The sequence below is a fragment of the Bufo bufo genome, chromosome 5, assembly GCF_905171765.1.
Source record: "Bufo bufo chromosome 5, aBufBuf1.1, whole genome shotgun sequence".
Taxonomy (NCBI): Eukaryota; Metazoa; Chordata; class Amphibia; order Anura; family Bufonidae; genus Bufo; species Bufo bufo.
In genome coordinates this window covers 197,857,241-197,882,357 of record NC_053393.1, presented here as the reverse complement: position 1 = coordinate 197,882,357, position 25,117 = coordinate 197,857,241, and positions in this window count along the sequence as shown.

The following is a 25,117-nucleotide window of genomic DNA, read 5'->3' as shown; positions in this document are numbered from 1 at the left end:
ATTCTGCACTCCCTGTAGATCAATGGATATAAACATATACAGTAGACGTACACACCGCAGTATAGTAACAGTACTACAATAAACACAATACAAACCTAAGCACACTACACAGTACACAATTCCTATTCCACCCCACACACACTATCTATACATTACACACATTCATAAGTATATCAGTAACTCACCCGCCTGGCTACTCACTGTCCCTATGGGGTACAAGGGTTTAACACAATAGTGGCACTGCAAGGGTAAATACTTGCAGGCCAGGGATATAGACAGGAATGTAGCCGTGGGTTACAGGTTAGTGTAATACAGGGGTTAATCTGCTGCTGGGTACTGCAGCAGGGGTTCAGGGCAGCAGCAGTGAAGGGGTTACTGCTGTAATACAGGGTTAATACAGCCCAGCAAGGGAATGCACACAGGAAATGCAGGAGAATTGGGGTGCAGGGAATTGCAGGGGCTAATGCTCTGCAGGGCAGGACTGGGGTATAGGGACTCTGCAGGACAGGGCCCTGCTAGGCAGGATCAGTCCAGAAAGGGGTTAACCCAATGCAGGCTAGGGGTGAATAGGGGTAAATCAGGGCAGGGGTATTAGGGGTACTGCAATGCTGGAGGGAAAGGGTTACTCAGCCATCTCCAGGGGCATGTGGGGCTCTGCCACTCTTCATGGCCTCTCTACCTTCAGGGAGCTTGTAACGTGGTGCCGAAGGCGCACTTGGTCTCCCATCAGCCGCAGACCTGCTGCTTAGCTTCGGGAGCGAGGATCTGTGTTTGACTTCGTTCCCAGGGCGGCTTTGCTAGCTGGGAGGCTTCCTGCTCCTAGGTCTGCCTTGAGCGCCGAGCTGATCACTCGGTGCTCAACTCGTCTGTCTGACCCTCATTCCCCACTATAAATACAGGCGGCCTGCTGGCTACAGGTTGCCTGTGATTTTCGTCTCTGTGTGTACTATTATTATTGCTTCCTACTTGACCTCTGGTATTGACCTTGTTTGTTTCCTGACCTCGCTTTGCCCGCTTCCTTGATACTTACGCTATCTCTCGGATTTGACCTCGGCTCGTTCTTGGATTTCGTCTCCTGCCTCATCCCTTGTATTGACGTGACCTCCCGGACCGACCTCGGCTAGTTGACCCGCCATTGCCTTTCCCATCACTGGGTACTGTTGTGTTATCTACCTCCCTGTCTATCCGTTTGCCTTAGTCTTGTGTACCGCCTTCTGCCTTGGCTGTCTGTTCCCCTTCTTCTCTGTTCGCTCTGCTCTACACTTACGTAGGTCAGGGACCGTCGCCCAGTTGTGCCCCATCACCTAGGGCGGGTGGTGCAAGTAGGCAGGGACAGGGTTGAGGGTGGCAGTTTAGGGGGTGCACTTCCTCTATACCTTCCTTACCCGTGACAGAATTACAGGCCTCAAATTAACATGGACCCTCTACAGAGTCTCACCGAGCATGTGCAGGGTCTTGCCCAAATTGTGCAAGAATTAGGGGAGAGGTTACAGGTACAGGAGACCGCCCAGACACCCCCCATTCTCGCTCCTGCCGCCATTCAGGTAGAACCGCATATTAAATTACCTGACCGGTTCTCGGGTGACCGCCAGAATTTTTTAGCTTTCAGGGAGAGCTGCAGACTTTATTTCCGACTACGACCTCACTCCTCGGGCCCTGACCCACAAAGGGTTGGGATAATCATCTCTTTGCTTCAAGGGGACCCCCAGGAGTGGGCCTTTTCTTTGCCGTCTGACGCCCTTTGTCTCAATTCTGTCGACCTCTTTTTCCAGGCACTAGGGGTCCTTTACGATAAGCCTGACCGGGCATCTGTGGCTGAATCTAATCTAAAGGCCCTTACCCAGGGAGAGCGGCCCGTGGAAGATTATTGCATCCAGTTCCGCAAGGGGTGCGTTCCCTCGGGCTGGAACGAAACTGCTCTCAAATGCCAATTTAAAGCAGGGTTGACAGAGAGGTTGAAGGATATGCTGGTCTGCTACCCTAGTCCTGACTCTTTAGAGGAGACCATGACCTTAGCCATCAGATTAGACAGACGGATTAGAGAGAGAGAGCGGGAGCATTTGTTTTCTCCTTATCCCCTTCTCAAACCTAAGACTTCTGCTACCGAATCCAAGATGGAGGCTCAGTTGGACGAGCCCATGCAGCTCGGAAAGACGCGAAGAGAACTACGCCGCCGTCGCGGCTCTTGTTTTTATTGTGGCGATTCCGACCACTGGGTTCGTCAATGTCCCAAAGCTCCTCCTTCCGGAAGATCATCCAAGTCAGAGGGATCCAAGGACAAGGTATTCCCAGAGGTGGTAAGAAGCAAACAATTGCGGCCTGTCTCAATTTCCTTTGGGATCTTAAAGGGGTCAGGAAGTGCTTTTGTGGATTCTGGGTCAGCATTTAGTTTTGTTGATCTCAAATTTGTTGAACGGGTAGGGATCCCAATACTAAAATTGTCCACCCCGGTCCAGGTGGTTGCTATCGACTCTACTCCCCTCCTGGGGGGCACGATAAAACTCCGTACTCCCGAGATTACCCTGTCTGTAGGGGTCTGCCACTCTGAGAAATGTTCTTTTTTCATTTTAGAGAATCTTCCAGTACATGTAGTTCTTGGCATGCCCTGGCTTCAGCAACATAATCCGGTCATAAACTGGAGTTTGGGCGAGTTAGAGAGATGGGGTTCCAACTGTAGTTCTTGCTTAACTGTAGTTCAAGCTGGAGTTTCTTTTGATGCCATTCCTCACTTTATTGCTGATTTTCATGGTGTTTTTTCCACTGCTGAGACCGACACTCTCCCTCCCCATAAGCCTTATGACTGGTTATTGAGTTAGTTCCCGAGTCCAAGATTCCTAAGGGACGCATTTACAATCTCTCTGGTCCTGAACGCACTGCCATGAAAGACTACTTCCAGGAGAGTCTTAAGAAGGGACATATTAGGCCCTCCATCTCGCCCTTGGGAGCTGGGTTCTTTTTTGTTAAGAAGAAGGACGGTGGTCTCAGACCCTGTATTGATTATAGAAACTTGAATAAAATTACTATTAGGAATCAATATTCCATCCCGTTGATTCCGGATTTATTTAACCAGATCTTGGGTGCTTCTTGGTTTTCTAAACTCGATTTGAGGGGGCTTATAACTTGATTTGTATTAAGGAAGGTGATGAATGTAAAACGGCCTTCAATACCCCAGAGGGACACTTTGAGTATCTTGTTATGCCATTTGGTCTATGTAATGCCCCAGCTGTGTTTCAGAACTTTATGAACAACATTTTTAGAGAACTTATCAGCAAAGTTATGATTGTTTATCTTGATGATATTCTTGTCTTTTCACCTGACTAGAATACCCATGTATCTCACATCAGATCTTTTCTTAGAATCCTCAGGGAGAATCATCTTTCCGTTAAATTGGAGAAATGTGTGTTTGGAGTTCAAGAGATTTTCTATCTTGGGTACATTCTTACTCCACATTCATTTAAAATGGATCCCAGTAAGGTTCAGGCTATTCAAGACTGGGGAAGACCATCCTTCTTAAAGGCACTTCAACGCTTTTTAGGATTCGCCAACTTTTATCGTAAATTCATAAAGAATTTTTCTGTTATCGATAAGCCCCTTACTGATTTAACTAAGAAAGGGTCTGATCTTGTCAACTGGTCATTGGAGGCCTGTCAGGCCTTTGAGACTTTAAAAAATTGTTTTCAAGTGGCCCCAGTCTTGGTTCAGCCTAATCCTGAGGAACCTTTTGTGGTGGAGGTGGATGCCTCGGAGGATGATGTGGGGGCCATTCTTTCCCAGGGGTCTTCCAACTTCACAAATTTAAGACCGTGTGCCTTCTTCTCTCGCAAGTTCTCTCCTTCGGAGAGAAATTACGACATTGGAAACCGCAAGTTACTGGCCATAAAATGGGCATTTGAAGAATGGAGGCATTTTTTAGAAGGGGCTAAACACTGTATTACGGTCCTCACTGATCATAAGAATTTAGTGTTTCTTGAGGCGGCTAAACGCCTTATTCCTAGGCAGGCTAGGTGGGCTCTATTTTTTACTCGTTTTAACTTTGCTGTTACTTTCAGGCCAGGAAGTAAAAATATTAAAGCAGATGCCTTGTCCCGGAGTTTTAATGCCATCCAACCTCCTGACGCTCCTCCTGAACCCATCTTACCGGCAAGCATCTTTGTGGCAGCGATATCCTCGGATCTTTCCTCTGAAATTCAACGAGCTCAGCAACTTGCCTCTCCACAAACTCCTTCAGATAAGTTGTTCGTTCCCGAGCATTTTCGTTTTCGTCTTATGGGTGAGTGTCATGACTCTGTTCTGTGTGGTCATCCAGGCATCGCTGGCACTAAGGAATTGCTGCTGAGGTCCTTCTGGTGGCCTACTTTGTCTAAGGACATACGATCCTATGTTTTGGCTTGTGAGGTATGTGCCAGATCTAAGACCCCGAGAACACATCCCGCTGGTGAACTGCAACCACTACCCATTCCCTGCAAACCATGGTCACACATTTCCATTGATTTTATTTCTGACCTGCCCCCCTCCGAAGGGGAAGTCAGTGATTTGGGTAGTGGTTGACCGTTTTAGCAAGATGGTGCATTTTATTCCTTTAAGTAAGCTCCCTGATGCGAAAACCTTAGCATCCTTGTTTATTGAACATGTGGTACGCCTGCATGGTGTCCCTGAAAATATCGTCTCTGATAGGGGCGTTCAGTTTGTTTCCGGATTCTGGAGAGCTTTTTGTCAAAGATCTCTTTATCCTTTTCGTCTGCTTTCCATCCAGAGACTAATGGGCAGACGGAACGGTTAAATCAGGCAGTGGAACTTTTCCTGAGGTGTTATGTATCGCACAATCAGCTTTTATGGGTGAGATATCTCCCGTTGGCAGAGTTTGCCATCAACAATCGGGTTAATTCGTCCATTGGAGTATCTCCTTTTTTTTGTAATAGTGGTTTTCATCCTTGTTTTAGCTGTAATTCCTCTGCGTTCTCACTCAACCCACAGGCAGATGCTTTCACCTCTAGACTGTGCACAGTCTGGGCGCAGGTTCAAGCGAACACGAAAAAGGCCCTGGAGTTTCATCGTAGACATGCAAATAAGAAACGTTCCAAGGGAGTCAATTTCGTACTCGACTAAGAATCTTTCTTTGAAACATTGTTCTCGAAAATTCTTTCCGCGTTTCATAGGACCATATAATATTATTGAGGTTATTAACCCGGTGTCTTTTAGAGTAAAACTACCCGACTCCCTTTGTATACATGATGTGTTTCATAAGTCTTCAAGAAATATGTGTCGCCAGTGGTTCCTTCTAAAAAACCTCCCCCACCTGTGGAGGTTGAAGGTCAGGAAGAATTCGTCATCTCTAGAATCATGGATGTTAGAAAGGTTAGAAACTCCTTTCAATACCTGGTCCACTGGAAAGGTTTTGGACCCGAGGATAGGTCCTGGGAACCTGTGTCCAGGATGCATGCTTCCAGGTTAATTGCTAAGTTTCACCGGGAACACCCTGAGAAACCTCGTCCACAATGCTTGGGTCCGGTGGCCCCTCGTAAAAGGGGGGGTACTGTAACGGGGCGCCGAAAGTCCACTCGGTCTCCCATCAGCCGCAGATCTGCTGCTTAGCTTCGGGAGCGAGGATCTGTGTTTGGCCTTGTTCCCAGGGCGGCTTTGCTAGTTGGGAGGCTCCCTGCTCCTAGGTCTGCCTTGAGTGCCGAGCTGATCACTCGGTGCTCGACTCGCCTGTCTGTCGGTCATGTGACGCTGGCCACGTCACATGACCCTCACTTCCCACTATAAATACAGGCGGCCTGCTGGCTACAGGTTGCCTGTGATTTTCGTCTCTAGGGCTGTGTGTACTATTATTATTGCTTCCTACTTGACCTCTGGTATTGACCTGGTTTGTTTCCTGACCTCGCTTTGCCCGCTCCCTTGATACCTACGCTATCTCTCGGATGTGACCTCGGCTCGTTCTCGGATTTCGTCTCCTGCCTCATCACTTGTATTGACGTGACCTCCCGGACCGACCTCGGCTAGTTGACCCACCATTGCCTTTCCCATCACTGGGTACTGTTGTCTTATCTACCTCCCTGTCTATCCATTTGCCTTAGTCTTGTGTACCGCCTTCTGCCTTGGCTGTCTGTTCCTCTTCTTCTCTGTTCGCTCTGCTCTACACCTCTCTACCTTCCTTACCCGTGACAGAGCTGTTCGGTCCATCTTCTCCATTCATCTCTTTCTCTCCCATGTGTGTCTGTTTGAGGCCATCCCAAGAGAAAGCCTTTGTCCTGGCTTGGGCTAATATAAGCCCAAAAGCAGCCCACCTCCCCCCTCTTCAACAGGAGGGTGATGACATGATCGTGGGCGTGTGATGGAATGCTTGAACTGCCAGTTGGCCCTCTGAGGCTAGCTCAGGATCTGTACAGACAAAGGAATCAAAGAAATTCCTGCCCAAGGTGTAAATGAGAGCAGGGCTCGACAAATCCCAGGTGCCAGGTCGCCATGGCAATCATGAATTTTGTCCTGGCGCCTGGGTATTTTCCCCTGCTTAAAAATAGTCCCAGCACACCAGCAGCCGGGCGCAGCCACTGGAGGGTTAAGACCGCGAGGCTAACAATGTTACAAGCAGTGCACATGACGGGTTAAGCCAAGTGACATCATTCCCTCTCCCCGCTGGCTGTCAGTGACAGCTGGCCGCGGAGTGACACATGACATGTACGTGGCAGCGCTCACCTTCCCGCTAGGCGCTCTCCACCGCACGCCTCATGTCGCGGGAGCGGCGCAGGTGACTACGGCAGGGTTTCCGTTTTCCTGTATGAAAACCAATGACGCCGTACGCTCCTGCACTCAGAAGAAATCCAGGCTGGTATCACACCGTTCGTGTTCCACGGACGTGTGCATGAGGCTTAACGCACTAACAGGACTCTGAGATCCCTCCGACAAACAGGACCGCAGCCCGACCCCCTCCCCATCACAGCACGGGATGTAGATCTGGCAAGAGCTGGAACCAAATCAGTGCGCATCCACACCGGAGGGAGCTCAAGGACGGCCCCGGAGACGCCGACAACAGCGACTCCATTATCCCCCGGACAGGACAAAAAATCCGGGACTGCAGAAGGGCAGTGATCCCGCAGTGACGGCGGATACAGACGGCAACGAGGGACATTTCTCTTCAAACCCAGCGCTGCTTCATTTTTATCTAGTCACAAAATAAATTTACAAGAGAAGAACTATGAGATGAATGATGAGCCCGGACCAAACATCCTGGGGAAGGGATCTCACTTCTGTCAGCTGCAGCACAGGGATTATACACCGTGACATCACAGCACACGGATTATACACACAGTGATGTCACAGTGCAGGGATTATACACACAGTGACGTCACAGTACACTGATAAACACTGAAGAGATGCGGCACACAGTACACTGATAATAAACAATGCCCATGTTGTTTGGTTCTAGACTTCTTTATATGTTTATTTAAGAGTTGTTATTTTTGTTCCTGAAAATAAGGCTTTATAAGGTAAAAAAAAAAAACGGCTCCTAACTTTTTTAGCTGGCTCCTAGATTCCAAGGAAATTTGTCAAGCCCTGAATGAGAGCATCCCCCCAGATACACCATGGCATTACACACGCCCACGTCATAACAGAACTAGGCTGATATATATATATATATATATATATATATATACACTGCTCAAAAAAATAAAGGGAACACTTAAACAACACAATGTAACTCCAAGTCAATCACACTTCTGTGAAATCAAACTGTCCACTTAGGAAGCAACACTGAATGACAATCCATTTCACATGCTGTTGTGCAAATGGGATAGACAACAGGTGGAAATCATAGTCAATTAGCAAGACACCCCCAATAAAGGAGTGGTTCTTCAGGTGGTGACCACAGACCACTTCTCAGTTCCTATGCTTCCTGGCTGAGGATTTGGTCACTTTTGAATGCTGGCGGTGCTTTCACTCTAGTGGTAGCATGAGACGGAGTCTACAACCCACACAAGTGGCTCAGGTAGTGCAGCTTATCCAGGATGGCACATCAATGCGAGCTGTGGCAAGAAGGTATGCTGTGTCTGTCAGCGTAGTGTCCAGAGCATGGAGGCGCTACCAGGAGACAGGCCAGTACACCAGGAGACGTGGAGGAGGCCGTAGGAGGGCAGCAACCCAGCAGCAGGACCGCTACCTCCGCCTTTGTGCAAGGAGGAACAGGAGGAGCACTGCCAGAGCCCTGCAAAATGACCTCCAGCAGGCCACAAACGTGCATGTGTCTGCTCAAACGGTCAGAAACAGACTCCATGAGGGTGATATGAGGGCCCGACGTCCACAGGTAGGCGTTGTGCTTACAGCCCAACACTGTGCAGGACGTTTGGCATTTGCCAGAGAACACCAAGATTGGCAAATTCGCCACTGGCGCCCTGTGCTCTTCACAGATGAAAGCAGGTTCACACTGAGCACATGTGACAGAGTCTTGAGATGCCGTGGAGAACGTTCTGCTGCCTGCAACATCCTCCAGCATGACCGGTGTGGCATTGGGTCAGTAATGGTGTGGGGTGGCATTTCTTTGGAGGGCCGCACAGCCATCCATGTGCTCGCCAGAGGTAGCCTGACTGACATTAGGTACCGAGATGAGATCCTCAGACCCCTTGTGAGACCTTATGCTGGTGCAGTTGGCCCTGGGTTCCTCCTAATGCAAGACAATGCTAGACCTCATGTGGCTGGAGTGTGTCAGCAGTTCCTGCAAGACGAAGGCATTGATGCTATGGACTGGCCCGCCCGTTCCCCAGACCTGAATCCAATTGAGCACATCTGGGACATCATGTCTCGCTCTATCCACCAACGTGACGTTGCACCACAGACTGTCCAGGAGTTGGCAGATGCTTTAGTCCAGGTCTGGGAGGAGATCCCTCAGGAGACCGTCCACCACCTCATCAGGAGCATGCACATGCGTTGTAGGGAGGTCATACAGGCACGTGGAGGCCACACACACTACTGAGCCTCATTTTGACTTGTTTTAAGGACATTACATCAAAGTTGGATCAGCCTGTAGTGTGTTTTTCCACTTTAATTTTGAGTGTGACTCCAAATCCAGACCTCCATGGGTTGAAAAATTTGATTTCAATTTTTTTATTTTTGTGTGATTTTGTTGTAAGCACAGTCAACTATGTAAAGAACAAAGTATTTCAGAAGAATATTTAATTAACTCAGATCTAGGATGTGTTATTTTTGTGTTCCCTTTATTTTTTTGAGCAGTGTATATATATATATATATATATATATATATTAGACATATTTACATATATATATTCAAATATCACCCATCCCTCTACAGCTACCACATCCAAGCAAGGCAGCATGCGCGCAAATTACCTATTAGGTATAATTAGGTGAGGGCCTGCAGGTGATCTGACCCTGTAAAAGATTTTAGGTGCAGGCCTGCAGGTGAGCTGACCCTGTAAAAGATGTAAAAGATTGTAGGTGAAGGCCTGCTGGTGAGCTGAACCTGTGAAAAATTATATGCGAGGGCATGCTGGTGAGCAGACCCCGTAAAAAATTATATGCGAGGGCCTACTGTTGAGCTAACCCTGTAAAAGATTTAGGGTGCGGGCCTGCTAGTGAGATGACCCTCTAAAAGGTTGTAGGTGAGGGCCTGCAGGTGAGCTGACCCTCCAAAACATTATATGCGAGGGCCTTAAGGTGATCTGATCCTGTAAAAGATTTTAGGTGTGGGCCTGCTGGTGAGCTGATCATGTAAAATATTTTAGGTGCGGGCTTGCTGGTGAGCTGACCCTGTAAAAGATTTTCGGTGCGGGCCTGCTGGTGAGCTGACCCTCTAAAAGGTTGTATGTGAGGGCCTGCAGGTGAACTGACCCTGTAAAACATTATATGCGAGGGCCTTCAGGAGAGATAACCCTGTCAAAGATTGTAGGTGGAGGCCTGCTGATGAGCTGACCCTGTAAAACATTATATGTGAGGGCCTGCTGGTGAGCTGACCCTCTAAAAATTATATGTGAGGGCCTGCTGGTGAGCTGACCCTGTAAAACATTATATGTCAGGGCCTGCTGGTAAGCTGACCCTTTTAAAAAATTATATGCGAGGGCCTGCTGGTGAGCTGACCCTGTAAAACATTATATGCGAGGGCCTGCAGCTGAGCTGACCCTCTAAAACATTATATGCGAGGGCCTTCAGGTGAGCTGACCCTGTAAAAAATTATATGCGAAGGCCTGCTGGTGAGCTGACCCTGTAAAACATTATATGCGAGGGTCTGCTGGTGAGCTGACCCTCTAGAAAATTATATGCGAGGGCCTGCTGGTGAGCTGACCCTGCAAAACATTATATGCAAGGGCCTGCAACTGAGCTGACCCTGTAAAACATTATATGTGAAGGGCATATATGCAAGGGCATTATATGCGACAATAAGCATGTGTTAATACGATAGAAGAGGAGAAGGAGGATGAGAAAAGGAAGATTCAACCATATACCCTTGTTTGTGGTGGAAGGGGTGCATGGGATTACAGTGTATTTAGTACATTACAAACTACACATTTAAAGTGCCTTTATGTTCATCAGCTTTTCTCTGGTGGAGTTGAGAAGTCATGGTCAAGGTCAACCCAGGCCTTGTTCATTTTTATAAGAGTCAACCTGTCAGCATTTTCAGTTGACAGGCGGATACGCTTAGGCTACTTTCACACTGGCGTTTCTGGGTCCGCTTGTGAGATCCGTTTCAGGGCTCTCACAAGTGGCCCAAAACGGATCAGTTTAGACCCAATGCATTCTGAATGGATAAGGATCCGCTCAGAATGCATCAGTTTGCCTCCGATCAGCCTCCATTCCGCTCTGGAGGCGGACACCAAAACGCTGCTTGCAGCGTTTTGGTGTCTGCCTGGCGGTGCGGAGCCAAACGGATCCGTCCTGACTTACAATGTAAGTCAATGGGGACGGATCCGTTTTCACTGACACAATATGGTGCAATTGAAAACGGATCCGCCTCCCATTGACTTTCAATGTAAGTCAAAACGGATCCGTTTGCATTATCATGAACAAAAAATTATATTTAATATTTATTTTTGGTTCATGGTAATACAAACATATCCGTTCTGAACGGATACAATCGTTTGCATTATAGGTGCGGATCCGTCTGTGCAGATACCAGACGGATCCGCACCTAACGCAGGTGTGAAAGTAGCCTTATCTGTTATAATGCTGCCAGCGGCACTAAATACCCGCTCAGACAAAACTCTGGCGGCAGGGCAGGCCAGCACCTCCAAGGCTTAGAGCGCCAGTTCGTGCATGTGTCCAGCTTGGACACCCAGTAGTTGTAAAACACTGAGGGATCATTGAGGACGCTGACAAGGTCTGCTATGTACTCCTTCACCATCTTCCAAAATTTTTCCCTCCTTGTGACACTAGGCCGCGCATCAGGGTGAGGGTGCTGGCGGGGTGTCATGAAACTGTCCCAGGCTTTGGAGAGTGTTGCCCTGCCTCTGTTGGAACTGCTGTGTGTTCCCCTTGTCTCCCCTCCTCGGTTGGCCAAGGAAGTACGGACTCTGCGGCCAGCGTTGTCAGATAGAAATTTTTGGAGCAATTTTTCAACAAGGATCTTCTGGTATTGCACCGTTTTGATCATCCTCTGCACCACAGGAATGAGAGATGAGAAGTTCTCTTTGTAGCGCAGGTCACGGAAATGGCATCCTAAGATGAAGTCAGCCATGTGTGTCAGAGTACCAACAGGCAAGACTTCGCTGTAGTCATCAGGAGGATCACTCTCAATCTCCTCATCCTCTTCCTCCTCTTCTGCCGAACCATGCTGAACAGATGGAATTAAACTTCAATGGGTACTACCCTGTGTAGCCGAGGCAACCATCTCCTGCTCCTCCTCCTCTTCATCGTCCAGTTCGCGCTGAGAAGACGAACTGAGGGTGGTCTGGCTATCACCCTGTGTAATGTCTTCCCCCATTTCCACCTCTTCCACATGCAAAGTTTTGTCCTTAATTGTGAGCAGTGAGCGTTTGAGTAGACACAGAAGTGGAATGGTTACGCTGATAATTGCGTTATCACTGCTCACCATCTGTGTTGATTCCTCAAAGTTTCTTAAAACCTCACAGAGGTCAGACATCCATGCCCACTCCTTGCTTGTGAATAGCTGAAGCTGACTGGAAAGGCGACGACCATGTTGCAGCTCACAAAGCCTGGCCAACATGTGGAATGTGGAGTTCCAGCGCGTGCTCAAGTCGCATAACAGCCAGTGAGCTGGCAATTTCACGCGCTGCTGCAGTGTTGACAGACCGGCTGAAACTGTCGATGACTTACGTAAATGTGCACACATGCGGCACACCTTCACCAGTAGCTCAGGCAAATTGGGGTAGGTTTTTAGAAACCGCTGAACCACTAAGTTTAATACGTGTGCTAGGCATGGGATGTGTGTAAGCTTGCCGAGCACCAAAGCCGCCACCAAGTTACGGCCATTATGAGACACAACCATGCCTGGTTCTAGGTTGAGTGGAAAGAGCCATAGCTCAGTCTGGTCTCTTTTCCCCTGCCACAGCTCTGTGGCGGTGTGCTGTTTGTCCCCTAAGCATATTAGCTTCAGCACGGCCTATTGCCGCTTCCCCACTGTGGTGCTACACTGTTTTCAGCTACCTACCGACTGATGACTGACTGGTGCTGCACGCGGATAAATGGAGGTGGAAGTGGAGGAGGAGGCAGAGAAGTGGGGTTTGGAGCCACTAACGTGGGTGCTGGCGGAAACCCTGATAGACGTAGGGCCTGCAATCCTTGGTGTTGGTAGCACCTGTGCCATCCCAGGGTACAACTCGCTCCCAGCCTCCACAACATTCATCCAGTGTGTTGTCAGGGAAATGTAGCTTCCCTGGCCGAATGCACTTGTCCATGTGTCTGTGGTTAAGTGGACCTTCCTAGTAACTGCGTTAGTCAGGGCTTGTGTGATGTTACGGGACACATGTTGGTGTAAGGTGGGCACGGCACACCTTGAAAAATAGTGGCGGCTGTGGACTTCGTAACGCGGTACGGCCGCCGACATCAGGCTGCGGAATGCCTCAGTGTCTACAAGCCAAATGGCAACATTTCCAGGGCCAGTAATTTGGAAAGCTGCGCATTTACTGCTATGGCCTGTGGGTGGGTGGCTGGGTATTTTCGCTTGCGTTCAAAGTACTAATGTCCGTCACTGCCATATACGCAGGAGAGGAGCGGACCCCGGATCTCGTACACATGGCGAGCTAAGTATTTGTCTTATCTGCAATACTGCTATTTCCTTGTTCGCCCCAGCATACCTGGAAGCGCCTTGTATTGGACGTTTGTCCACTATGTGTACTTGTATATCTTATGGTATCTATCAGTCCCCTGTTGACCTGGCTGACTGCCAGTGAAACGCTTCAGGACTTTTACCATTTTAATTTGGTCTGTGTGTTCCCTGGTGAGTGTTATCTTTGTATTCCGACGAAGCTGGGCAGTCACTGTCACTGCTTTAAAGGGACACCAAGGGACATACAGTGAGGGTTTAATTTGCGAGTTAGAACCTAGGGATAAATTAGGGGAAGAGACCCAGCATCTGTCTCCCTCTTTATTTGTATCCCTATGTTTCTAAAACTCACCCTCTTAGCAAGCGTGTACATCTCACATTTGCTTCTACTCTCTACCACATTTTACCAGTTGGTGGTGCATGACTACTGATGTATGTAGTTTCTTGTTTAATAAATTATTGGGCCTATTATTTTAACAATGACTACTAAAAGTAACTTTTTAAGGTGACCCCACAATTAAGTTATATTTCCGAAACGTTATACAGAACAGGTACCACAGGTAATGTCACTGTTCGCAGTGTCTACGGAGAAAGGTACACTGGATGTCACAGATATTTTAGGGATGCGCACAGTTTAAACAGGCGATGTGGTGCGGATAATTTAACTGTCCTCAGCGGACACCGTCTATGGAAAAAGTGCACTGGATGTCACTGATATTTTAGGGATGCGCACACTTTAAACAGGAGATGTGGCGCGGATAATTTAAATGTCCGCAGCGGACACCATCTACGGAAAAAGTGCACTGGATGTCACTGATATTTTATGGATGCGCCCACTTTAAACAGGAGATGTGGCGCAGATAATTTAACTGTCCGCAGCGGACACAGTCTACGGAGAAAGTACACTGGATGCCACTGATATTTTAGGGATGCGCACACTTTAAACAGGAGATGTGGCGCGGATAATTTAACTGTCCGCAGTGGACACCATCTACTAAAAGAGTGCACTGGATGTCACTGATATTTTAGGGATGCACACACTTTAAACAGGAGATGTGGCGCGGATAATGTAACTTTCCACAGCAGCCTATTACAGGGTATTTAGCGCAGGATGCGCTAAAATTATATATTGCTTCTGGCACACACAATAGTCCTTAAAAAGAGCACGGTAATGTAGGAAAGAATGAAATAGCGGCACTCACCCGTGTGGAGTAAAACCAGCGACTTTATTATTCAAAAGCTACATCAGGCAGGGGGCGGACAATTCAGTACACACGCATTGATCAGCGGCGGCCGTTTCGCGCAATATGCGCTTCTTCTGGCTGTGCGCACAGCCAGAAGAAGCGCATATTGCGCGAAACGGCCGCCGCTGATCAATGCGTGTGTACTGAATTGTCCGCCCCTTGCCTGATGTAGCTTTTGAATAATAAAGTCGCTGGTTTTACTCCACACGGGTGAGTGCCGCTATTTCATTCTTTCCTACATTACCGTGCTCTTTGCATCTTGCCTCTTAGCTGAGCACCGCCGACCGTGTGGGTCCTCCTCAGCCATATACAGCGTCCCTCTCCTCGTGGATCCAGCCGGAGCATTGGTGCCGCCCCCTCTCTCTCTCTTGTTACATAGTCCTTAAAAAGACTTTTGGGTCTCTGAAAAGTATAGCTTGCTGCTTTTTCAAGGCTGCTAATCTAGTGCTGGTCTAATCAAGTGCTGATCTGCAAGTGCATTGGAGATATTCAGGAGATACTCAGGAGGTAATCTGGAGGTGGATACAATCTAAACAAGTAAGATTTGTTAAATTAATCCCCCCCCCCCCCTTCTCTTTGCAATGGCAGACCTGGTTCTGTGCAGGAATTGTTGTGCTTTTATTTCAGGTTCCACTCTTCAGAGGTTTGGATACTGTCTGATCTGTAGACAGCTCTCCATAATGCAACAGGAAATAACCTTTTTGAAATATGAGATTTGTAAATTAACCATTAAGCAAACTCAGACTGAGAACATTGCAATGCCACTGCCACAGAGGCCCCCTAGAAATGGAAGATGGGTTAATGTAGGTTCTGGTAGACTGAGAGTTGTGGATAGAAGACATGTCCCACAGTCTGTGGCTCTCCATAATTCATTTGCAGCACTTTCAGAGTGCAAGAGCAACATGGCGGATGGCTCAAGCACAGTGGGTGAGAAACAATCATCTCCCATGCCTAAAGTATGCAAGACTGCAGCCAAAGACAAAAAGGTCTGTTGGTGGGCGATTCCATCATAAGAGGTGTGAAGTTTGAGGAGAATGGTGTTGTAAGATGTCTCCCTGGTGCTACCGCTAGCAGGGATAGACGACAGATCCTTAATATTGTTCGGCAAGCAAAACAGGAAAGGGAAGTGGATGTTATTGTCCATCTGGGGACAAACGATCTGGCTTGCAATGAGGTTTCAAAGGTGAAAGAAGCTTTTCACACACTTGGAAAGGATATACGGGAGGTTGCATCAACTGTTTCATTCTCTGCAGTTTTGCCTGTGCATAACCTTCAGAATGACAGGAAGATGCGCATTAAGGAATTCAATGTATGGCTTGGTGAATGGTGTCGGAACCAAGGGTTTGGCTTTGTGTCTCATGTTAGCTCTTGTTGGAATGGAAAAGAACTGTACAAGAAAGATGGTTTGCATCTTTCTCTCAAAGGAACGAATGTCCTCGGTGAACAGTTCCAAGTATTTGCTAAGGAGCATTTAAACTAGGAAAGGGGGGCAAAAGAGTGATAATCCAGCAGTCCGACTGCCCCCCGGAACAATGCCAGAAGATTCCAGTAGCACAAAGGTTAAGAAATGACATGCTCAGATTCTTATCTACAAATGCTCACAGTTTAGGGAATAAGATCAATGAACTTGAGGCTATAATGGCATCTGAGAATATAGATGTAGTGGCTGTTACTGAGACGTGGTTCAAGGGGAGTAATGACTGGGATATATCAATACGAGGGTTCTCTCTATACAGGAAAGACAGAGAAGGCAAGAAGGGGGGAGGGGTGTCCCTGTATGTGAAAGACAGCATAAAATCTAATTTGATACAAGTTAGCGAGAACAATTTAGAGTCAGTTTGGGTTACCTTGCAGCTTGATAATCATAAGGTAACTCGTGTAGGTGTGATATATAGACCACCTAGCCAAGTCAAAGAATTTGATGATCTACTAGTTGAGGAAATAGCTAAAATGACATTGAAGGAGGAAGTTATCATTATGGGAGACTTCAATCTTCCTGATGTAAACTGGAAAACCAAAATAGCTAGTTCTGCCAGGAGTACAGATATTCTAAATTCCCTACTGGGATTATCTCTACAGCAAGTAGTTGAGGAGCCAACCCGGAAGGAGGCCATTTTAGATTTAGTATTCACAAATGGGAATTTGGTATATGATATTACTGTAGGGGAAAGCTTGGGATCTAGTGATCACCAGTCAGTGTGGTTTACTATAAGTACAGTGACTGAGTCACACCACACAAAAACAAACGTTTTAGATTTTAGAAAAACTGACTTTTCTAAAATTAGATTAGTGGTATACGAGTCCCTATCAGATTGGAACAGTTTCATTGGAGTCCAGGAGAAATGGGACTACTTAAAAGAGGCACTATTGAAGGCAACAGAAAATTGCATTAGGCTTGTCAGTAAAAGCAAAAAAAGGAAAAGACCACTGTGGTACTCAGCAGAAGTGGCCAAAATCATTAAAAACAAAAAGATAGCATTTAGGAATTATATAAAAAAAAAAAACGAGGATGACAGACTAATTTACAAGATTAGGCAGAGAGAGGCCAAACAAGTTATAAGAGCTTCTAAAGCACAGGCAGAAGAGAAATTAGCTCAGTCAGGGAAAAAAGGCGATAAGGCATTCTTCAGATACATAAATGAAAAAAGGAAACTAAAACAAGGAATTACAAAATTAAAAACAAAAGAAGGAAGGTATATGGAAGAAGATAAAGAACTAGCTGACTGCCTCAATGAATACTTCTGTTCAGTCGTTATGAAGGAAAAGGACCTCAGTTAGGAAAGAAGACTAATGAATCTTTTGATGCATGTGTCTCTACAGAGGAAGAGGTTCTAAGTCAGCTGTCTAAAATCAATATAAAAAAGTCACAGGGGCCTGATGGGATACACCCAAAGCTATTAAAAGAGCTCAGCGGTGAACTAGCAAAACCATTAACAGATTTATTTAACCAATCACTGGCAACAGGAGTCGTCCCAGAAGATTGGAAATTAGCAAATGTTGTGCCGATTCACAAGAAAGGTAGTAGGGAGGAATCGGGCAACTATAGGCCAGTAAGCCTGACATCAACAGTGGGGAAATTAATGGAAACCATACTTAAGGAGAGTATTGTGGAACATCTAAAATCCCATAGATTGAAAGATGAAAAACAGAATGGGTTTACTTCAGGGAGATCATGTCAAACTAATCTTATTGATTTTTTTGATTGGGTGACTAAAACAATAGATGGCGGAGGTGCAGTAGACATCGCTTATCTAGACTTCAGTAAGGCTTTCGATACTGTCCCACACAGAAGGCTTATCAATAAATTGCAGTCTTTGGGCTTGGACTCCCATATTGTTGAATGGATTAGGCAGTGGCTGAGGGACAGGCAACAGAGGGTTGTAGTCAATGGAGTATATTCCGACTAAGGTCTTGTTACCAGTGGGGTACCTCAGGGATCTGTTCTGGGACCCATATTGTTTAATATCTTTATCAGCGAAATTGCAGAAGGCCTCGATGGTAAGGTGTGTCTTTTTGCTGATGACACAAAGATTTGTAACAGGGTTGATGTTCCTGGAGGGATACACCAAATGGAAAAGGATTTAGGAAAACTAGAGGAATGGTCAAAAATCTGGCAACTAAAATTTAATGTGGATAAGTGCAAAATAATGCACCTGGGGCGTAAAAACCCAAGAGCAGAATATAAAATCAGTGATACAGTCCTAACCTCAGTATCTGAGGAAAGGGATTTAGGGGTCATTATTTCAGAAGACTTAAAGGTAGGCAGACAATGTCATAGAGCAGCAGGATATGCTAGCAGAATACTTGGGTGTATAGGGAGAGGCATTACTAGTAGAAAGAGGGAGGTGCTCATGCCGCTCTACAGAGCACTAGTGAGACCTCATTTGGAGTATTGTGCTCAGTACTGGAGACCATATCTCCAGAAGGATATTGATACTTTGGAGAGAGTTCAGAGAAGAGCTACTAAACTAGTACATGGATTGCAGGATAAAACTTACCAGAAAAGATTAAAGGACCTTAACATGTATAGCTTGGAAGAAAGACGAGACAGAGGGGATATGATAGAAACTTTTAAATACATAAAGGGAATCAACAAGGTAAAAGAGGAGAGAATATTTAAAAGAAGAAAAACTGCTACAAGAGGACATCGTTTTAAATTAGAGGGGCAAAGGTTTAAAAGTAATATCAGGAAGTATTACTTTACTGAGAGAGTAGTGGATGCATTGAATAGCCTTCCTGCAGAAGTGGTAGCTGCAAATACAGTGAAGGGGCTATCCATAGTACTCAGTATATTGGGCAGACTAGATGGGCCAAATGGTTCTTATCTGCTGACACATTCTATGTTTCTATGTTTTGTATAAAAATCTTCCTATTACATTCCCTACACTGTCTGTCCCTTCCTATGCACAGTTCTCCCTAACACTGAGCAATTTAGCACAGGTTGCGCTACAAACATATATTGCTGCTGTCACACACAATAGTCCTTACAAGGACTTTTGATCTCTGAAATGTTTTGGTACCCAAAAAAATATTCAATTACACTCCTTACACTCTCTGTCCCTTCCTATGCTCAGCATTCCCTGACTACAAATGAGCCGAACATGCATCATCGGGTGCTATATAGCACCCGATGACTCGTTCCGGCCACCCAATCACTGTAATGCCAGTAGCCAACATAGCTACTGGCATTACAGTGAGGGCAGTACTTACCTGTATGCAGCCAAGAAACATGCAGAAAGGAGACTCGAGCATGGCGCTCGAGCACATGCGGTCCTCTGCCGAGGACCGCCATGTGCTGAGCATCGAGATGCTCGAGCTGAACAGGTGTTCGACCGAGCATGCTCGATCATCACTAATGATCAGGTTTTTATAATGCCCCTCAGGAGTGGTAAACACTGTCTTTAATCATCCCCCTCTTTGATGCAAATCAGATTTAGTGTTGATTGCGAATATTCTAATCGCAAATTTTTATCGCGAATATTGGCACTTCAAGAATTCTAGAATATCTAGAATATAGTGCTTCATCTTTGTAATCGCTAATATAAAAAAAAAAATTTTAGCAGTACCCATGATCCCTCATTGCTTCTTGCTTGTGGGTCAATGAGAAGGCTGCAATATCTTTGACTTTAAGAGTAGTGTTGATCGCAAATTTTCGCATTGCAAATTTTTCGATTGCTGGTTTTCGCAATCAAGAAAATAATGACTGGAGATCACGAATTCTCGAATATATGACTTTTATTGCGAATTCGAATATTGCACATGCCGCTCATCACTGATCAGATTGTAGGCTCCCCTTAAATCCATTTTGGAAAACCATTTCGCACCCGCAATCTGATTACAAAAGGTCAGGAATGAGAGGAAAAGGATAGGGGTCTTGGATAGTTTTCCGATTTAGTTCATGAAAATCTAGGCAAGTACGCAGGCTACCATCTTTCTTCTTCACAAAGAAGAACCCTGCATTCACAGGTAAAAAAGAGGGTCTGATATGTCCTTTAGCCAGACTCTCGGAAATATAGTCCTTCATGGCTTGTCTTTCGGCTTGTCTTAGGTAACTTTGCTCCAGGGAGAAGGTTAACCGGACAATCATATGGATGATGGGGTGGTAACTCCTGACACCCCTTCTGTCACTACCAGAGCTTTGGGACGTTCTCACAGCTCTGTTTCTCCACCCCTGTGATGATGTCACTACTAGAGCTGGGAGGAGTTCTCACTGCTCTGTTTACTTTTGGTTTCCTTCCTCCCAGCTGTTCCTCATGCGTTTGATTTCCCTCTCTTTATATCACCCCTCCTCCTATTGTAGGGCGTGGATTATAGTTCTCATTTCAGTTGTAGCTCTTGCTTTAGTATCTTCACTTGTAGCTATCAGTTCACTGGACCTGTGTTCTGCTGCAGCAAGCACTCCGGATATTGCCAGCTGTCCTTGGATCCGTCTTCTCTGCGGCTGCAACACCTTCAGCTAAGTGTACAGACATTGTTGTGTACCTGATTATTTTCTGACTGTATCTGAGGTGGCCACGGTTCCCTCCATATACTGAGTAGGGCACCGGTGGCCGTGCCCCTTCCACTATTGTAGGGGTTACAGTGGTCATCAGTCTTAGGCACGTGGGCATGCCTCGTTCCGCCATTTGGATCCGGGCATGTGCTTTAGCAGAATAGGGAGAGCTTTGAGGGTCTGACAGGGGTCACCCTTTATCCTCCCTAGTTTGGGTCCGGTCAGTAGCTCTTTTACTGTGTATACTATTGTTGCTCACATACAACCGTGACACCTTCTCAGAGAAAACATCCTCAAAGTCAGACACAAATGCTAGTAAAGTTGTAATGAAGGTGGCTGAGCAACTGCTACTTAGGCAATTGCTCACTCCACTCCAATATCTCCCTGGCCTGCCAATCAATGACAGGATTATGCGCTACAAACCAGGGAAGACCTAATACCATAGGAGTGGGAAAACCTTCAAAGACATAGCAAGAAATATACTCATTATGGAGGGACTCCACCCGAAGATGATGTTATGTACAATGTGTGTTAGTTTACCCTGAGTAAGAGGAGCAGAGTTGATGGCGAATATGGGGATTGATCTAAATAAAGGACTAAAAGACAAACCCAGAGTCCGAATGAATCGGGCATCCACCATATTAACCCCAGCCCCACTGTCCAAATAACCTGACATCGTCTCAGTATTATTACCCGAGACTACCATAGCTGGCAAAACAAACTGAGACGTTCGTATGGAGGAGATGTATACACCTAGGTTGTCATCCTCCGCACAACCTGGGGTCAGTAGTTCTGGCAGTTGTTTGTTTTTGGGCACGGATGGACAAGCTGTAATAAAATTACTCCTCCGACCACAGAAAAAACTAACTCTTGTCTTACAGTGAACCCCAGGAGGACCAACCTGATGAGTGGCTCCCCCTAGTTGCATAGGTTCGTCTGAGTCAGAACAAACAGACTCCTGCCTGAGAAAAGTCTCTGAAGGACAAGAACTCCTCAGGGTATCCCTAAGGCGTCTATCAATTCTTAAAGATAGCGACATAGCGGCCTCAAGAGACATTGGAGTCTCATACAGGGCAAGTGCATCTTTTACTTTCTCTGACAACCCCTGGCAAAACTGGCTCCTGAGAGGTCATTCCACTGAGTATCCGTGGCCCACCTTAAAAACTCGGAGCAATAAACCTGACCGATCTCCCTGCTAAAGCCGCCGTAATCTAGACTTAGCTAGGGAGACTCTGTCAGGGTTATCGTATATCAGACCCAGGGCCTCAAAAAACTCATCTACCGACCGGAGGGCCTGTGTACCAGCTGGTAACGAAAAAGCCCAGGATTGAGGATCCCCTTGGAGAAGGGAGATAACAATCCCCACCTGCTGTTTCTCATTACCAGAGGAATTTGGGCGCAGCCTGAAATATATTTTACAGACTTCTCTGAAAACAACAGATTTGTCTCCCCCTCCAGAAAATCTGTCAGGTGAGAAACTTCAGGTTCCGGATTGACCTGGTTACCCATAGCAACCAGCTGCTGCTGCTGAAGGGCCGACACCCTCAATCCTGCTACTTCCAGAGACAGACCTTGCAACTGCTTTGCCAAAGCAGCAATATGATCCATAGTGGATTTTTTTTCTTTAAAAAAGAAAAAACTAAATAAGGGCCAGATATAATATCACATCTGAGATGGCAGGTTACAGACATGTGACGCAGAAGGGAGGGAAGAGGAGTACCCTTCCACTAGGGAGAGGGAGGAGTGGTTACCCCTAGCTTGCCTGGCACTGGCACCTGGCTGCCCTGACGTCCCTAGATGGGCTGCTAACCCGTACGCCGATCACGTGCCTCGTCCCTGGCATACCCTGAAATAAGCCCTAGTCCTCACACTGAGCACTAGTCCTCACATTGACATCTAGGGTAACAAAAGGGAAAGGAAAAACAACACAAACACCACAAACAATTCCCCAAAGGGAGACAACAACCACAGGAGTGAACCGGAGATCCAACAGCTCCAGTTCCCACGGCTCCACAGCAACAGTTGTCCACCTGAGGGCAGAATAGAAGATCTGAAAGGAAGGTCTATATCTGGCAACAAGGGAAGCAGAATGGGAGAATATATAGTAGCTGGGAGTAGAGATGGCCTTGCGGTTCGCCCGGCGGTTGTTTCGCGGCAAACTTTGCGCATTCGCAATTCGCCGAACATGCGAACATATGCAGATGTCCGCCGGCACCATATTCTTTTGCATTGCACCGAACTTTGACCCATGACACATCCATCAGGTGGGACAGGACAGCCAATTGAGATGTTTCAGCACCTGGACACACCCCCACCTTATAAAAGAATGTGATCTGGCAGCCATTTTACATTCTATGTTTTGCCAGTGTAGGGAGAGGTTGCTTTATGGAGCAGGTACAGGCTGATAGGGACACCAAACACTAGCTCATAGGACCACAAAAGTCCTTTTAAGGACTGGTATAGGAGTGCTATCGATAGGTTTGATATACTAAGAGGTGTGATATACTTATAATATGCTTTCTAACATAGAAAGTATATTATAGTGCATTTGTATTGTGCAGCAGTTATGTGCAGTTCTGCTGCAAAACCGCAGCTATATAGAGGGACAAAAGCTATTGGAACAACTAATTGCAATGGGTGCGATATACTTATTGCCCCAAAAAAAACAGATTGAGGAAAGTGATATACCTTCTTTCACAAAATACTGATTGAGGGCTGTGATATACCTGTTGCCCCAAATAAACAGGGTGGTTTGATATAACTGTTGTGGCAAAAAAAATAATTGAGGGGTGTGATATACCTGCTTCCACAAAATAGTGATTAAGGTGTTTGATATACCTGCTTCCACCAAATATTGATTGAGGGCTGCGATATACCTGCTTCCACAAAATACTGATTAAGGGGTTTGATATACCTGCTTTCACCAAATATTGATTGAGGCCTGCGATATGCCTGCTTCCACAAAATACTGACTATGGGGTTTGATATTCCTGCTTCCACCAAATATTGATTGAGGCCTGCGAAATACCTGCTTCCACAAAATACTGATTAAGGGGTTCGATATACCTGTTTTCACCAAATATTGATTGAAGCCTGCGATATACCTGCTTCCACAAAATACTGATTAAGGGTTGGATATACCTGCTTCCACCAAATATTGGTTGAGGGCTGCAATATACCTGCTTCCACAAAATACTGATTATGGGGTTCGATATACCTGTTTCTGCCAAATATTGATTGAGGCCTGCGATATACCTGCTTCCAGAAAACACGGACACCGGCAATGTGCATTCCGCAATTTGCGGACCGCACATCGCTGGCACTATAATAGAAAATGCCTAATCTTGTCTGCAATTGCTGACAAGTATAGGACATGTTCTATTTTTTTGCGGAAATGGAAGCACAGATGCGGAATTGCGGATCCGCAAATGCGGATGTGGACAGCACATTCCGGCTCCATTGAACATGAATGGGTCTGCACCTGTTCCGCAAAATTGCGGAACGGATGCGGACCCATTTTGCGGACGTATGAATGGAAAAGATATCCCTCAAAATGAAAATAAATTAAATTATTAAAGCTAAAGGGGTTCTGTACTTTGTTTTATCTGATGATCTATCCTCTGTTTTATCTGATGATCTATCCGATCAGCATCTGATCGGCGGGGGTCCGACACCCAGGGCCCCCGCCGATCAGCTGTTTGAGAAGGCAGCGGTGCTCCAGCAGCAGCGCGGCCTTCTCGCTGTTTACCGCTGGCCCAGTGACGTCACGACTAGTATCAACTAGCGTGGGCGGGGCTAAGCTCTATTCACTTCTCAAACAGCTGATCGGCGGGGATCCCGGGTGTCGGACCCCCGCCGATCAGATGCTGATGATCTATCCAGAGGATAGATCATCAGTTAAAACAAAGTGCAGAACCCCTTCAAGCAAAAAGCATAGATGTGGTAATAACAAGTGCTCAGCGGCACTAAATCAGGTGCTCGGCGGCACCAAATCAGAAACCATATGTCCTACCACAATCCGGGTGGGTTCCAGTGCACATCCATGAATCCAGGAGGGAAAGCAAAAACCATCTATCCCTGGGCTAGATGATGATGTGGTATTGAAGGACAGGGTGGGCAAAGAACTGTCCCTGATATTGCCCGACAGGGGGGGTGCTACTCTGGCCCTGATAGCCTAACCACAGACCACCCGCCCTGATAAGAGCGACCCCGTCCAGAACCTTACCCTATATAAAAATGGCCCTAGTAAGACCCTAGCCCCTAGGCCTCTGACTTCCAGGTGATCACTATATAGATCTATGTGTTTTTGACTCATTATAAAAGTATAAGTATATCGCACCCCTCTGTGTATTACACATATAGATAGCACACCTATACTAGTCCTTAAAATGACTTTTGTGGCCCTATTAGCTAGCGTTTGGTGTCCCTAACAGCCTGTCCCTGCTCCACACAGCCACCTCTCCCTACACTGGCAAAACACTGAATGTAAAATGGCGGCCAGATAAGGTTTATTTATAAGGTGGGGGTATATACATGTGCTGAAATGTCTCCATTGGCTGTTCTGTACCACCTGATGGATGTGTCATGGGTCAAAGTTCTTCATAATGTAAAAGAATATGGCGGGTGCGAATTTCTCCATATGTTCGCATG